Raw genomic sequence first — 15,529 nt, 5'->3', positions numbered from 1 at the left:
GAATTGGTTATAACATCACATAACCTAAAAGGATGAAGAGAAGTACCGCAGATTGTACGATTCTACGAGCAGGCAGCGGAGGCGCCACCAGGCCTGATCCCGGCCGGCTATACATCCTTATGGCATCTGGAGCCAATAATGCAGCAGAGGACGACTACGTCTCGAATATGGATTTTGTATTTCCCATAAATAGACACAAAAAAACAAAGGATCTGATGGGGATCAAGATATTTGTGAATGGCCCCAGAACGGTGGCAGTGAGGATGTGATCAGACCTGACATGTCACAGCTTCACCACCGAATGCACTATTAAAGGGGTATTCTGGTTATTCAGGATGGGGATCCAACCTTTGGGACTTCCACCGATCACAAGCCCTGAAATGAATTGAGTGTCAGGCTGAGCGTGCGCACTGCTGCTCCATGCATCTCTATGGGAATGCTGGAAACAGCCGCGCGCTTGGACTCTGCTATTTCCATTAGTCCGATAGAGAATGACTGGAGCAGCATTTCAGGGGTATGGGGTCCCCGTTCTTGTGGTCCCAGTGGTCCCCCTGTTTCGGGGCCTGTTTCTCACTGCAGGTACAATTGAAATCCACCGCAAAGCTGCAACACGTCATCCCCACAGATGGTGCAGCAAAATCTGCACCGTTTTTTCCTGGTCCCTCTGGACGTGCCATTAGTGATCACTCAATTGTGGAATGAATGAAACCGTTAAAGCAGAGTTGTAGCTGTATGGAAACCATCAGCAAGTCTGCTTCAGCTGCTGCACTTAGGATTACTAACCCGCACTGTATGAGGGGTGAAGGAGGCACTCATACGGCACATACACAGCGGGATACCATTATACTAAACAAGCAGCTTGCTGATGGTTTCCTCCGCTTTTTCATTCTCTACAGGAACTGAAAACTAAATCAAAAAGAGAGGATGAACATAATAAGGGCTCATTCACACGGCCATATGAATGGGTCCGCAGCCATTCCACAATTTCGGATCCACCATTTGCGGGCTGCAATACAGGCATGGCCGGCACGCGGTCACGTGCATGAGGCCTCCTTGTGAGCCGAACCCGGGTGCGGGTCAAAAACACAGAATAGGTGGCAATCAAATCATTACACCTGATCTCTGAGTAGCTTTACTGCGAGTTTTGGCTCACAATAAGGCCTCATGCACACGACCGTTGTTTTGGTCCGCATCTGAGCCGCAGTTTTTGCGGCTTGGATACGGACCCATTCACTTCAATGGGGCCGCAAAAGATGCTTTCCACATCCTTTGCTCCGCAAAAAAAACATATAACCTGTCCTATTTTTGTCCGTTTTGCGGACAAGAATAGGCAGTTATATTAATGGCTGTCCACGCCGTTACGCAAATTGCGGAACGCACACAGACGCCATCCGTGTTTTGTGGATCCGCAATTGGCGGACCGCAAAACACAAAACGGAGGCCTAGGTTGAGCAAGAAAACTGCTGTAAGCTTCTTTAATGTTTCAGGCCCCGCACTCTCCCAAAAAGGGGCTTTTGCAAAAAATTTTGAACTATTTTCTTGCACCAGTATTCCAGCGGAAGGTGCTTGAAAACATTCCCCTTGGACTTAAAGGGGTTCTCCTCCTTTTCTTACTGATGATCTATCCTTTGGATAGGTCATCGGCATCTGATCTGTGACGTCTGACACCCGGGACCCCCGTTCGCAGTAGCGCCACGGACTTCACACTGCCTCCCGCAGGCCTGGAGATGTAATGACTATCATCACTGGCCAGGCCACGGCTCAGCCCCATTCAGATACTGATGACCAATCCAAAGGATAGACCATCAGTAAGAAAAGGGCGGAGACCCCCTTTACATTTAATAGGTAGGGGTAAGTCCATGAAAAGTTGGACAAAAACAAAAAATTATTTTTTTTTACTCCAGTAGGAGGGTGGTGTAAAAATCAGAGATTTGAGCAGCTCTCACCTGCCAGGGATTCCACTGGTATAGCACGGACCGGCTCCTTCACCCGAAATAGGAGAAATATAAGTATGAAGAAAATAAATTGGTTGGTCCAGCTTGTATTCGTGGTAATCCAAAGGCTTTATTCAATATTCAATAAAATCCAGGTACAGGAATGCAGGTCTACATGTTTCGGGCACAATACAATCTTAGCCCTTACTTAGTAGGAGGGTGGTGTACAAAAACTGGAGGGACGGCTCTATACAAAAAGGCTTATTTGTAAAGACAGGCCACATGTGACATCTGGTACATTTGGCGCATGTTACACCGGCGGCGACTCATGAGAAGCGGGCTTCACAAACTCCCCTCGTGACGGATTCTCTCCAGTGTACAGAAGCTCGGTTTTCCCAGATTCTGCAGATTCTTATCACCGCTGGAGCATCAGCAGGCTGAGGAAACCGGAGCTCGGAGATACCAGCATGGACAGGACCTGCGGGAGACAGATCTACTGGAGCAGAACGTGCCGAGAGGTCACCACGGACGGAGGACTTCTACAGAAAATATACCGGGACATTCAGGCCCCTTCAAAGAGCTGAATACACGCTGCAGAGGCGGCTCTACGTGGAGGGGTGCCACATCTACTGTCTGCGCCACTTAGGCCACATGCACACGACCGTATGTACGGTAATATTGCGGTCCGCAAAAAAATACGGATGAAATCAGTGTGCATGCCGTATTTTGCGGAACGGAGCAGTTGGCCCCTAATAGAACAGTACTACCCTTGTCCGTAATGCGGACAATAATAGGACATGTTCTATTTTTTTTTTGCGGAACGGAAATACGGACATATGGAAAGGGAATGCACACGGAGTAACTTCAGTTTTTTTTTTTTTGCGGACCCATTGAAATTCATGGAACGGACACGGAAAGAATATACGTCCATGTGCATGAGGCCTAACACTGCAGCTCTAACACCTCTCCCCAGGAGGTTTAATCACACCTAATAGCTTCAGTCATGCGAATGTAGTCAACACTTTACCTCCATGACTGAAGCACGAGTCACCAGTATTAAATGCTGGAGATTTCTTGTACAAGTCATCCAGCTGCTCTGACTTACTACTACGGATACAGCTGGATGTATGGTCACCCTGATGACCGGCAGATCATGTCCCACCCGTGGCAGTCCAGTTCCTAAGCGGACATTCAGATTCGGCAGATTTGACGCAGAAATTTGTGTGTCTGGAGATCAGTTCCAGACACACAAGGTCTTTTTCTTCCCCTTCTGGAGACCTGTGAGCATCACATCCATACGTGCTTAAGGACCTCCGATTCCAACATCATGGAGCATATGGATCTGGTCATTTTGCTGCCATGTCAGACTCCACTCCTCTGAGGAGTCTGGAACGTGGCTGCGCGCTCCAAATTCACATCAGAAGGCGCTTTATGTCCCCTGTAAGGAGGCCTGTTAAATCCCATCATGCTCCGGTGGTGCCGGGAGCCCTCCTTTACCATTCTCCTGCATTCACATGACCGCTGCAGCCAGCCACTGGCCTCGGTGGTGACGCTTGCAAGTACAACGTGTCTCTGCAGACACCAGAGATTGGCTGCAGTGGCCACATGGATGAATGGCATAAAGTTTAATTTTTAAAAAACTCAATTTCCTTCCCTTGTGGTTGAAGGGATATTTCCACCTTTCCCTCACAGTGCCATACATGTCTGATGGATGCGGATCCCCCGACTCTCTCGGTAAAGCAGCTATTGGGCAAGATCGGGGCCAGGGTCCCCCTGCTCTAGAGAGCGGTGAGACACTTATGGCATGTGCTGTCCAAGGTGGGAATACCCCTTTAAGGAACTCAGCCTATGAAGAGTTGCTAGTCAGTGCATACACAGCGACGTTGGGTCAGGTATCGCAGCTGAGAACGGGATCGATAGCGTCTTGTGTAATGCCACCGTCCGCATCCTTGTATCGCTCAGCGAGATAACGCTGTTGACTCTGTCCATCGATCTGAGCTTTCGGTTTCTATTGATTAAGGTTTATGGCGTTGTTCGTGAAGAGGACGGAGCAGGAAGGTTATCAGGAGGAGAACAACGGCCGCAAGAAATGAGAAGTCCGACAGCAACCGGCGAGGAAGGGAACTGGGGGCATACGGTATTTATTGCTGCTTTATGGCACTTCCCAGGGTCTGTTCACACAGCTAAAATATGCCATGTAAAAAACAGGGGCAGAAGCCCGACCGCCCTCTGAACAGCGCCATTTTGTAGGTGTAAACGCTGGCCAAAAAAAAATAAAAAATAAAATGCTAGCTAGTTTAGAACTTCCTCATTGACTTGAATGAAAAATGTGGCCAAGGATACTTTTACACTAGCGTTTTTGTTTTCCGGTATTGAGTTCCGTCCTAGGGGCTTAATACCGGAAAAGAACTGATCCGTTTTATCCTAATGCATTCTGAAAGGAGAGCGATCCGTTCAGGACGCATCAGCTCAGTCCCTCTTACGTTTTTTGTCTGGAGAAAATACCGCAGCATGCTGCAGTTCTCTCCGGCCAAAAATCCTGAACACTTGCAGGAATGCCGGGTCCGGCATTATTTTTCATTTGAAATCCATTAATGCCCGATCCGGTCCAAAGTGTTCCGGAAAAACTGATCCGGTTTTGCGGTCTGCGCAGACCTTTAAAAATGTGAAAAAAGATAAATACCGGATCCGTTTTTTTCCAGATGACAACCGGAAAGACAATCCTGGTATTGCAATGCATTCGTCAGACGGATCCGTCTAACAAATGCATCCATTTGCGTCCGGATTGACGGAACTGCCTGCCGGAATCCTCTGCCGCAAGTGTGAGAGTAGCTTTTGATCCGCTTCAAAGAAGTAACATGAAACTTCTGAAGCAGTGGGAAAAAAAACCCCGCTATGTGCACACGCTGGCGGTTTCCCCATTGAAGTCAATGGAAAGCTGCTGGTGTTTTGATTGCAGATCCCGACGGAATTCAAAGGGGTTGCCCCACGGAAAATATTCTACAGTTTTCAAACCAGCGCCTGGATCGGAGTACTTCTGTCATTGCATGTAATTAAAAAAATAAAATAAAAATAATGAGTATAGCCACTGAGATATTCACTGAAACCTGTCTGTATAGCGCCACCTGCTGTTTGCGCTTTCTTATTTCTCTGTCCTGCTGAGATGGAAGCACATGTTCAGTTCTATTCTTCAACTACCACCAGCTCCAGTAAAAAGGACACGTCCCCCTGAGAAAGGACACGTCCCCTAAAGTAAACCTAGAAGAGCAATGAATGGGGAGATCTCTGGACCCATGTGAGGTGCAGCAGGGCTGGTTCTAAGTTTGTTAAAAAAAGAAGAAGACTGCCATGTGCCATATAATGTCCGATTTTCATTTTTTGATCATGGGATAGCCCTTTAGGGTACTTTCACACTAGCGTTTTTCTTTTCCGGCGCTGAGTTCCGTCCTAGGGGCTCAAATCCGGAAAAGAACTGATCAGTTTTATCCCCATGCATTCTGAATGGAGAGTCAGTCCTTCAGGATGCATCAGGATGTCTTCAGTTCAGTCTTTTAGACTGATCAGGCTTTTCAGAAAAACGTAGCATGCAGTATTTTTACCTCCGGCCAAAAAGCCTGAACACTTTGACTGAACGCCGGATCAGGCCTTTTTCCCATTGACTTGCATTAACGCCGGATCTGGCACTGTGTGTTCAGTCAAAACGGATCAGGCTTTTGCATGTTAAACCCGAAAAATGTGAAAAAAAAAGTTAAAGTCCATAAATGGCGGATCCGTTTTTTCCAATGCATTTTTTCATTGTGATCAAAATCCTGATCAGGATTCAAATGTAATCCGTTTTCACACGTTTTTCCGGATCCGGCGGGCAGTTCCGGTGTCGGAATTGAACGCCGGATTAAAACAACGCTAGTGTGAAAGTAGCCTTAACTGTGTGAACATATCCTCAAAAGTGGATGGGCATGGGGCCAAAAAGATTATATGTCCGCTAGGAGATTTAAAAGGGTTTTCAGAGATTTTTATACTGATGACTTATCCTCAGTGTAGGTCATCAGTATCTGATCGGTGGGGGTCCGACACCCGGGACCCCCACTGATCAGCTGTCTGAGAAGGCACCGGCGCTCCTGTAAGTGCCACGACCTTCTCGCAGCTCATCAAGCACAGCGCCGTACATTGTATAGTGGCTGTGCTTGGTATTGCAGCTCATCTCCATTCACTTTATGGGGCTGAGCTGCTTCTAGGCCCACGTGACGTCACATGGCCTAGGCGAGAAGGCCGCAGCGCTACTGCCTTCTCGAACAGCTGATCGGTGGGGGTCCCGGGTGTCAGACCACCACCGATCAGATACTGATGACCTAGGTCATCAGAATTAAAATCTTGGAAAACCCCTTTAAGTTTCTGGTTCTTGGACACCCCAAGAGGTACTAACATTCTTCAGAGGTGTTCAATTAAAGGCAATCTGTCGTCAGTTTTATGGCGTCCTACTCTAATGACAGATCCCTTGAAGTGACCCAGCCGTTTTGCTAAAGTCTGTACTGAACAGCACCAACACAAGACCGTCCTATTTATGAGCTCAGCGCCCCCCTTTCCCGCTGCTGACTGACATCTTTTTTTCCCCTGTGAAGGGTCGGGAGCTCATGAATATGGGGGCTCTCCAACGCGCAACTTGCACCGTTCAGCGCAGACTGGGCCAGATGAAGTAAGTGACCCTGCGCTCTGCTTAGCGAGGACAGATTCTCTAAAAATGTGTAAAAGTAACAGACACAGGTGTGGCGTCACTTCCCATATGCCGGAGAGGAAGGTGATCTACACAAGATGATAAGAGGAGTCAGTTCTGGCCGGCACAGTAACATGAACCGCACGACCTTTATCTGATGAGAGAAGTGAAGGCTTCTGGCGCGGGGGGGATTACAGCCCACGGACGGCCCTCGCTTCACACGCCCGCACCAACTGACAAACTAATTGTCATCCCTGTGACAAGTGATTGTGTGCGGCGGCCTCGCTGACTCGACGCGTTTCATTTGCAAAAAAAGAGAGGCGGCAACGGGACGAGGAATTTTTAAACACACAGTTCAAAGAACGCACCAGTCGCGATTAGAGAGAGCGGAGCCAAGACCAAGACGGGACCTGTGAGCCGGGGCTGACCAAAAATACTTGTTTTACCAGCCGAGACCTTTGCGTGTTGCGGTTGAGAACTTAAAGCTTTAAGGTTAAGGCAAGGTGCCGCTTCCAGCGACCTACATAAAGGCGTCTGGAAACACCCGGGCTGGGCAGCACTTAATTAGACCAAGACATCTGGTCCGACAACACTTTATAGTCCTTTAGGACCCCTCGTCAGTGGAATTCCTAGGAGAAACCTAGCCCCATCTAGGTTGGGTGTGTGGGGGAAGAAGGTGTCCGAGAATCCAGCGGATAGTAGGAGAAAAAAATAAAACTAAATAAATAAATAAAAAAATAAAAAAATGTTTAGGCCCACTCACGTCAAGATGGCCTCTTATGAGTGGGTCCCTACACCGTTTTCATGCAGCGCCACATGGCGACTACTGCTGCCGCCGCGCAGCGCCGCATGGCGACTACTGCTGCCGCCGCGCAGCGCCGCATGGCGACTACTGCTGCCGCCGCGCAGCGCCGCATGGCGACTACTGCTGCCGCCGCGCAGCGCCGCATGGCGACTACTGCTGCCGCCGCGCAGCGCCGCATGGCGACTACTGCTGCCGCCGCGCAGCGCCGCATGGCGACTACTGCTGCCGCCGCGCAGCGCCGCATGGCGACTACTGCTGCCGCCGCGCAGCGCCGCATGGCGACTACTGCTGCCGCCGCGCAGCGCCGCATGGCGACTACTGCTGCCGCCGCGCAGCGCCGCATGGCGACTACTGCTGCCGCCACGCAGCGCCACATGGCGACTACTGCTGCCGCCGCGCAGCGCCACATGGCGACTACTGCTGCCGCCACGCAGCGCCACATGGCGACTACTGCTGCCGCCACGCAGCGCCACATGGCGACTACTGCTGCCGCCACGCAGCGCCACATGGCGACTACTGCTGCCGCCACGCAGCGCCACATGGCGACTACTGCTGCCGCCACGCAGCGCCACATGGCGACTACTGCTGCCGCCACGCAGCGCCACATGGCGACTACTGCGGCCGCCACGCAGCGCCACATGGCGACTACTGCTGCCGCCACGCAGCGCCACATGGTGACTACTGCTGCCGCCACGCAGCGCCACATGGTGAATTACTGCTGCCGCCACACAGCGCCACATGGTGAATTACTGCTGCCGCCACGCAGCGCCACATGGCGACTACTGCTGCGCCACGCAGCGCCACATGGCGACTACTGCTGCCGCCACGCAGCGCCACATGGCGACTACTGCTGCCGCCACGCAGCGCCACATGGTGAATTACTGCTGCCGCCACACAGCGCCACATGGTGAATTACTGCTGCCGCCACACAGCGCCACATGGTGAATTACTGCTGCCGCAACGCAGCGCCACGTGGCGACCGCCGACGCCGCAACACATTATTCCGCACGGCTGTTCCAGCAAACCAACTGACATGATGGAACCCGTCACTCCGGATCACAAGTCAATGATGACCTCAGCTGAGGACCTGTCCTGGCCAGAAGAACAGGATGTAAAAGAAGCAGCTGCCCGAGGCAAGAAGTGGGCACTAACTATGGCAGAGATTGACACCAAGAAATCGACTGATACACCACCATCCACTGCTTCATTCTGGAGAAAAAGGAATTTTAATTCATATGCAAATGAGTAGTTAAGTGCACTGAGAGCGAACCAGAGACACACTGTGCACCTTTGCTCCTAACTGCTTCTTTCAGCCCCCCCCCCCCTCTAATTTTCTCGATTATGTAGGAACCTGGCCCTGTCAATCATCTCGTCTGGCCCAAAAAGAGGGAGGGGCTGGCAGAGGAAGCAGGAGGAGCACTCGGGTCCGCCCTCGATGCACTAACCTTCTCATCTGCATATGGATTAAAAGTCCTTTTACCCCCAGAATGAAGCAATGGATCTCTATGTGAAAGACATCAGTTCATTCAGCGGAGCTAGCCCTAGCAGGCACCGTGCCCGGAGCTAGCCCTAGCAGGCACCGTGCCCGGAGCTAGCCCTATTTACAGAGCCTGGGTCTTGCAAAGTTTGAAGTTTAGTTTCCATTTGCACTTCCTGCTATAGCACATGAACCAGGAAGCTCAGGATGAACAGTAATTTGTTTTGCCTTTTGACAGGAGCACATCTACTGCAATGAAGCAGAAAAACCTAGATTACATAGGGGGACAACCCAGCAGATTCGTAAAATGAAGGGGGCTCCTTTAAGAAGCCCTGAAGACCTTACTGCACAGACCCTTACACAGTCCCTACTCTCTTTGTGTATTGTAGCCTCACTCTATAATGAAGCAGACCCAATATGTCAGACCGTCCCCTATAATTAAATCATTGAGATGTCCTTGTCTAATCTGAACACTGGCAGAGCCGTCACTTCCCGGGGACACTCAGTACCAAACAGACCACAGAGACGTCGGCGGACATAATGGGGCTCGCTGCCCCCGACGGCTTCATACACAGACATGACAAAGGCGACCTCTCCTCCTACACAGTTCTTACCGCTGGCCGACATGGTAATGCATTCAGCAGAACCGCACATAATTAGTACCTGAGGGACGCAGAAAAGAGACCATCCGGGGGGAAAGCGCCCCCTGCAGAGACTTCAGCTTTTCATCTTGTTGATGCCTTGTAATAGGACTTTGACAACAAAGCTCAGCATATAATATTAAAAGGACAGCTGAGCAAGAGTGAATGCTGGGAGTTGTAGTTTCACACCAGCTGGAGTGTCAAAGGTTGCTGAACCCTGATCTAGAATAGTCATCCAGGCAGAGAGCGGTTCAGATCTGACGCTTTACAGAAAAGCACCGCTTTCCGATTCTGGATTCTATTCTATATTGCTCCAAAGTCCAGGCCACACCAAAGTCCATAGCCTCCTGCCTTAGTCCTTAAAATAAAAAAATAAATTACCGTTGTTGAGATACCAAAATTTTGATTCGATTTCGATACTATTCGATGCCACACGAAAAAAAAAACACACCAAAAAAGCAGCCTGCATTCCGCATTTTATGGAATGTCCGGCCCATAATCGAACAGTCCGGTCCTATTTTTTTGGGGGACAGGGTGACTAAAAAAAATTGGTGAATCGCGCGGTTTTTATTTTTCCTGTTACGGCGTTCACCGCATAGGAGATTTTTTTTATATTTTAATAGTTCGCACTTTTTGGGGTGTGGCGATATGTACTGTAATATGTTTATTTATTGTTTTATATAAAATTGGGAAAGGGGGTGATTAAAACTTAATATTTTGGCGTTTGTTTTTTAGAAATATATATATTTTTTTTTACGGATTAGGTCCGAAAGGCGTTCGTTTGTGGTCAGTTCAGTTTTTTCCCCACGGGTGGAATGCGTTTTTCACGCGCGTAATAAAAAAAATGAATGTTTACAAACATCTTAGCAACCATCAGTGAAAAACGGATGCAATGCGTTTTTTCACTGAAGCCCCATTTACCTCTATGAGGCCAGGGCTGCGTGAAAAATGTAGAATATAGAACATGCTGCATTTTTCATGCAACGCAGAACTGATGCGTAAAAAAAAAAAAAAAAGCTCCTGTACAGAGACCCATTGAAATCAATGGGTCAGGATTCAGTGCGGGTGCTAAGCGTTCAAGTCACACATCGCATCTGCGCGGGAAAACTCGCTCGTGTGAAAGGGGCCTAATTCTTGCCGAATATGCAGGGGCAAATACTGTAGGTTACAGTTCCAGATGGGAATGGACAAGGTTCCTGTGCAGATGTGTCCATCTTCAGAAGCTTTCCAGGCTTTCTTTTCAAGGCCAGCAAACTAAGGACATCTTCCAGGGATCCTTCTACAACCAATTTAAACTTTCCTACAGCTTTGTTTCTGCAGCTCTTATGCGTCTTCGTGATTCTGTAGTCCTCCTCCTCCGCTTCTTGCCAACCTTCCAAAAGTAAGAGAAAACGGAAGGGAATCTGACTGCGGGATCAGACTACACGGGGTTCGTTTGTTGTCTGTTACCATGGAAACACATCCGAGCACATTTACTAAGAGCAGATTTTTACATCAGTCTAAAAGGTCCATTTACACGTCCGTATGTGTTTTGCGGATCCGCAAAACATGGACACTGGCAATGTGCATTCCACATTTTGCGAACCGCATATCGCCAACACTCATAGAAAATGCCTTTTGCGGACAAGAATAGGACATGTTCTATTTTTTTGGGGGGGAAAGGAAGTGCGGATCCGCAAATGCAGATGTGGACAGCACATGTACTCCGTATGCATTCCATTTCCGTATTTCCGTTCAAAGATAGAACATGTCCTATTATTGCCCGCAAATCACGTTCTGTGGCTCCATTCAAGTCAACGGATCCGCAATAAAAACAGAACATATACAGAATGTACTCCGTATGTCTTCCGTTTTTGCGCAACCACCTATTGAAAAATTTTATGCCCAGCCCAATTTTTTCTATGTAATTACTGTATATGCCATACGGAAAAACGGAACTGTACCGGAAACACTACTGAAAAAAAAAATTAAAACGGCCCGCAAAACACTGAAAAAGACATACGGTCGTGTGAATAAGCACTTAAGCTACATACACTGGATCCGGCATTGCCAGATTCAAAAGATCCCTACTGAATAGAATGGGATCTGGCAGCTTACTGGATCATCTCTAATGGAGATCCGATTGCTGCCTTAGCTTCCCCTCTGCTCTGTAGACATTTCCACCTTTCTGTAAATTTGCCGAAGCTGGAGTTCCTGCCCCGGAACAGTCCCTGACCGGCCCCCATCCTGACCAAGTGTTAAAAAAAAAAAAAAAACACACACAAAAAAAAAAAAAAAAAAAAGAACAAATCCCTTAGAAAATGTGCCATTGTCTACACGAAATCCAGCGAGACAAAAAAACTATAGGAAACGTTGGCGTTAACACCTATTCACAAAGTGGCTTTGTTTTCCATTGTAGGGGCAGAATGATGGATCCGTCCACAAGCAATAGATCCAGGCCGGGGGCTGTATAAATCACACGTGAGCGCGGCAGCTGCCAGGGGACGCACCTGCGAGTCAGGTGAAGCACAAACATACCGCCTGATGTTTACAGTTCCAGGACCCAACTGATAGATGGAGAATATTTCAAGCCTCAGAGCGGTATCACAGGAAGCCCTTCCACAGGAAATTGCTGGGTCATTGAACCGTTCGTACAGGACAGGTTCAATCTACGGCCGAGGAACAGACGGATGCATCAGCGCAGTGCCTCCTCGAACGCCCCAGGAAAAAAACTGCTTCTCCTACAGAGAACCGCATGTAAAAAAAACAAAAAAATAAATAAAACTGTTCACAGCTTTTACTTGCAAATATGAGGCAAGCATATACCGCTATGTAAATGAGCCTTCTCTCAGCTGAGCGAAAGGTCCTGGTGAGACATAGAGAGGGTGCTTTAAACATGGTTTAAATAATTAGGATCATGAAACCACATATAAGCAAAGTGTCCCAATTTGGCCTTCAATCAGTACTGTATAGAATGGGGTAGAAAAAAGGGCTACAGATTTTTTTTTTTCCTGTGGCAAGATATTAAAGGGGTTGTAACATCATTAAAAGGGGTTGTCTCACTTCAGCAAGTGGCATTCAACATGTAGACAAGGCACTTACTAATGTATTGGGATTGTCCATATTGCCTCCTTTGCTGGTTCGATTCATTTTTTCATCATCGTAAACACTGCTCGTTTCCATGGTTACAACCACCCTTCAAGCCATCAGTGGTGGTCGTGCTTGGACACTATAGGAAAAAGCACTGGCCTCTCTGGTGGCCGGGACCATGGGAGCGCACACAGGCTGCTGCTTTTTCATATAGCGTCCAAGCATGACCACCACTGATTGATTTCAGGGTGGTCGTAACCATGGAAATGAGCCGTGTATAATGAGATCGAAAAATGAAACCAGCCAGCAAAGGAGGCAATATGGAGAATCACAATACATTAGTAAGTGCCTTGTATTAACTTCCTCTACATAATAAATGCCATTTGCTGAAGTGAGACATCACCTTATGTTACCTTAATATAATTCGGCAGGAAAAAACAGTTAGGTTTCTAATTTACTTCCAGTTACAAAAATGCTTCACTGCATTATAATGGCGCCCCCTGGTGTTTAATCTGTATAGTACTGAGCACGTCCACCTACTGATGCTCTGTCCCATCCTTCAACTGCTACCAGCTGTAGTTAGTGTTGAAAGCTGTGACAATTAGGGCCCATTAACACGTCCGCAGTGATCTGCAATACACTTGGCCGGCACCCCCATAGAACTACCTATTCTTGTCCGCAATTGCGGACAAGAATAAGACATGTTCTTTTTTTTTGCAGAGCTGCGACCCGGAAGTTCGGGGCCAAAGCCCGGAAGTTCGGGGCCGCGCTCCAGAAAAATGCGGATGCAGAGAGCACATAGCGTGCCCTCCGCATCTCTTCTGGCCGCATAGAGAATGAATGGGTCCATTGAATGGGTCCATTGCGGAACGGATGTGGACCCATTTGCGGACTTGTGAATGGGCCCTTAGGCTACTTTCACATCAGCGTTTTCCTTTCCACTATTGAGATCCGTCAAAGGATCTCAAAACCGGAGGAAAGCGCTTCCGTTTTGTTCCCATTCCTCGTCAATGGGGACAAAACTGGTGACTCCGTTCCATTCCGTTCAGAATACATTCCGTCCCCACGATGCACACAAGGGCACAGCAAGCAGCGTTTTTGACTGCGTCGTGGAATACTGATCAAGACGGATCCCGCACCCATTGACTTTACAATGGATTTTGTGACAGATCAGTTCCTTTGGGATATAATACAACCGGATCCATTCTGAACGGATGCAGACGACTATTATATACCTGATGCGTTTTTTGCTGAACTCATGACAGATCTAGCAAAAAAACGCAGATGTGAAAGTAGCCTTAAGGTCCATTCGCGCATCCGTGAATGTGTCCGCCCCGTTCCGCAATTCTGCGGAACGGGTGCAGACCCATTTATTCATTCTCTATGGTGCAGGAATGGATGCGGACAGCACAGTGCACTGTCCGCATCCGCATTTCCGGAGCACGCCCCTGAACTTCCGGTCCGCGGATCCGAAAAAAAAAGAGAACATGTCCTATTCTTGTCCGCAAGAATAGGCAGTTCTATGGGGGTGCCGGCCGGGTTTATTGCAGATCCGCAATACACTACGGACGTGTGAATGGACCCCTTACAGACAGAGCTGCAGCAGGAAAGGCACGCCCTTGAGCTGCCAGTCTGATAACAATCTAGCGGCACAATTGCAGCAATGAATGTGGAGCTCTCTGGATCCATGAGCGGTGCAGGGCCGATTGTAGCTTTGTTAGAAAGGTATTGTCATGGACTAGATCACGGAAGCACAAACTGCGGCCCCCCAGCTGTTGAAAAACTACAACTCCCAGCATGCCCAGACAGCCTACAACAGGGCACGGTGGGAGCTGTAGTTTTACAACAGTTGGAGTGCTGAGCATCCCTGGGACTATATGATGTCTCATATTTGACATCAATCATGGGGTGAGCCCTTTAAGGACAACCATAATTCTCAATAGCAAGAGACAATCAACCAAAACCTTAAGCTGGCGGCAGACCGTTCTACTGCCGGCTGATTGCCTCCCTAGCTCTCCAAAACAGAAGATCCGTCTGGTTTTGGGGCCTGGGTAGATCATAAACCTGATCATGAGAGGCCGGGTCACAATAACAAAAGGCAGGATTTACTAACTACTATTATAAGGAAGAAATCCAGCGGGGCACTGCGGGAACTTGTGTGTGGATTTCTTGCCAACACCACTAGCGAGCCAATATAAATAACGAGGAAGAAGAACGAGCGAGAGGCCAGAATTACAAAAACCAAGTAGTAACTCCGGTTAAGCCAGGCAATGGCGTATAGGCAAGGAGAAATTAACGCCTTGTCCCGGTGACTCATTACTGGCAGAACGAGGCGGAAGACCAAGACGCAGATCCATCGAGATTCTCATCTTAGAAATCAAATAAAATTCCAGTCAAATTCCACCCTCCCTCCCCAAAAAAATAATAAAAAATAATCATGCAGGAAGAAAAGCCCGGTTAACAAAAAGAGCTGCGCGAGCTCCGAGCCAAGTGCACAAGATGTTCAGTGTTTAAATATTCCTTGATCGCGCAGACGGAAGTCTGCTTCCCAACTCCGGGGCTGTTCAAACATTTTCAGGAAAAATCTAAACACAAGCAGATGATCAGACGTAGCACATGAGAACCGCGAGGAACCGGGGCGGGGTAGCTAGAAGCTGCTCTCGTTTCCACAACAAATGAAGACTTCTGGCCAACAGACAGATGAAAATCCATTGCGTCCGGTCCTCGTTGGTCTTCCGGGAGAAGCAGAACACTTACCTGGTGTCCTCCTCTTCAGCTGTGGATCCGTCAGTTCTTGGGCTCCTCTCCAGTCATCCAGGATGGACACAAGGCTTCTCGGGCAAACTGATGCACACCATGCATGTGGTAGTCCAAGACACTTCCTGCTGTCCT

The 15,529-nt window shown here is 48.6% G+C and overlaps 1 protein-coding gene across 2 annotated transcripts in view; it reads right to left on the bottom strand.

Annotated features, from left to right (window-relative positions):
* The window catches only part of GNG12 (G protein subunit gamma 12), a 66,246-nt gene that overhangs the window by 37,537 nt on the left and 13,180 nt on the right, over positions 1–15,529 (bottom strand). Inside the window, exon 1 of one of the 2 annotated variants that reach the window (XM_040406904.1) lies at positions 15,395–15,492. The exons of the other annotated variant lie outside the window; for it this stretch is intronic. The gene's annotated coding sequence lies outside the window, so the exon portion shown is untranslated. Of the gene's footprint in view, positions 1–15,394; positions 15,493–15,529 lie in introns of those variants that run through there. 2 annotated transcript variants of the gene reach the window in all.

Source organism: Bufo bufo, chromosome 9 (genome assembly GCF_905171765.1).
Source record: "Bufo bufo chromosome 9, aBufBuf1.1, whole genome shotgun sequence".
NCBI classification, from domain to species: Eukaryota; Metazoa; Chordata; class Amphibia; order Anura; family Bufonidae; genus Bufo; species Bufo bufo.
The sequence above is the reverse complement of the archived record's forward strand: the minus strand, read 5'-3'. Positions and strand labels throughout refer to the sequence as shown.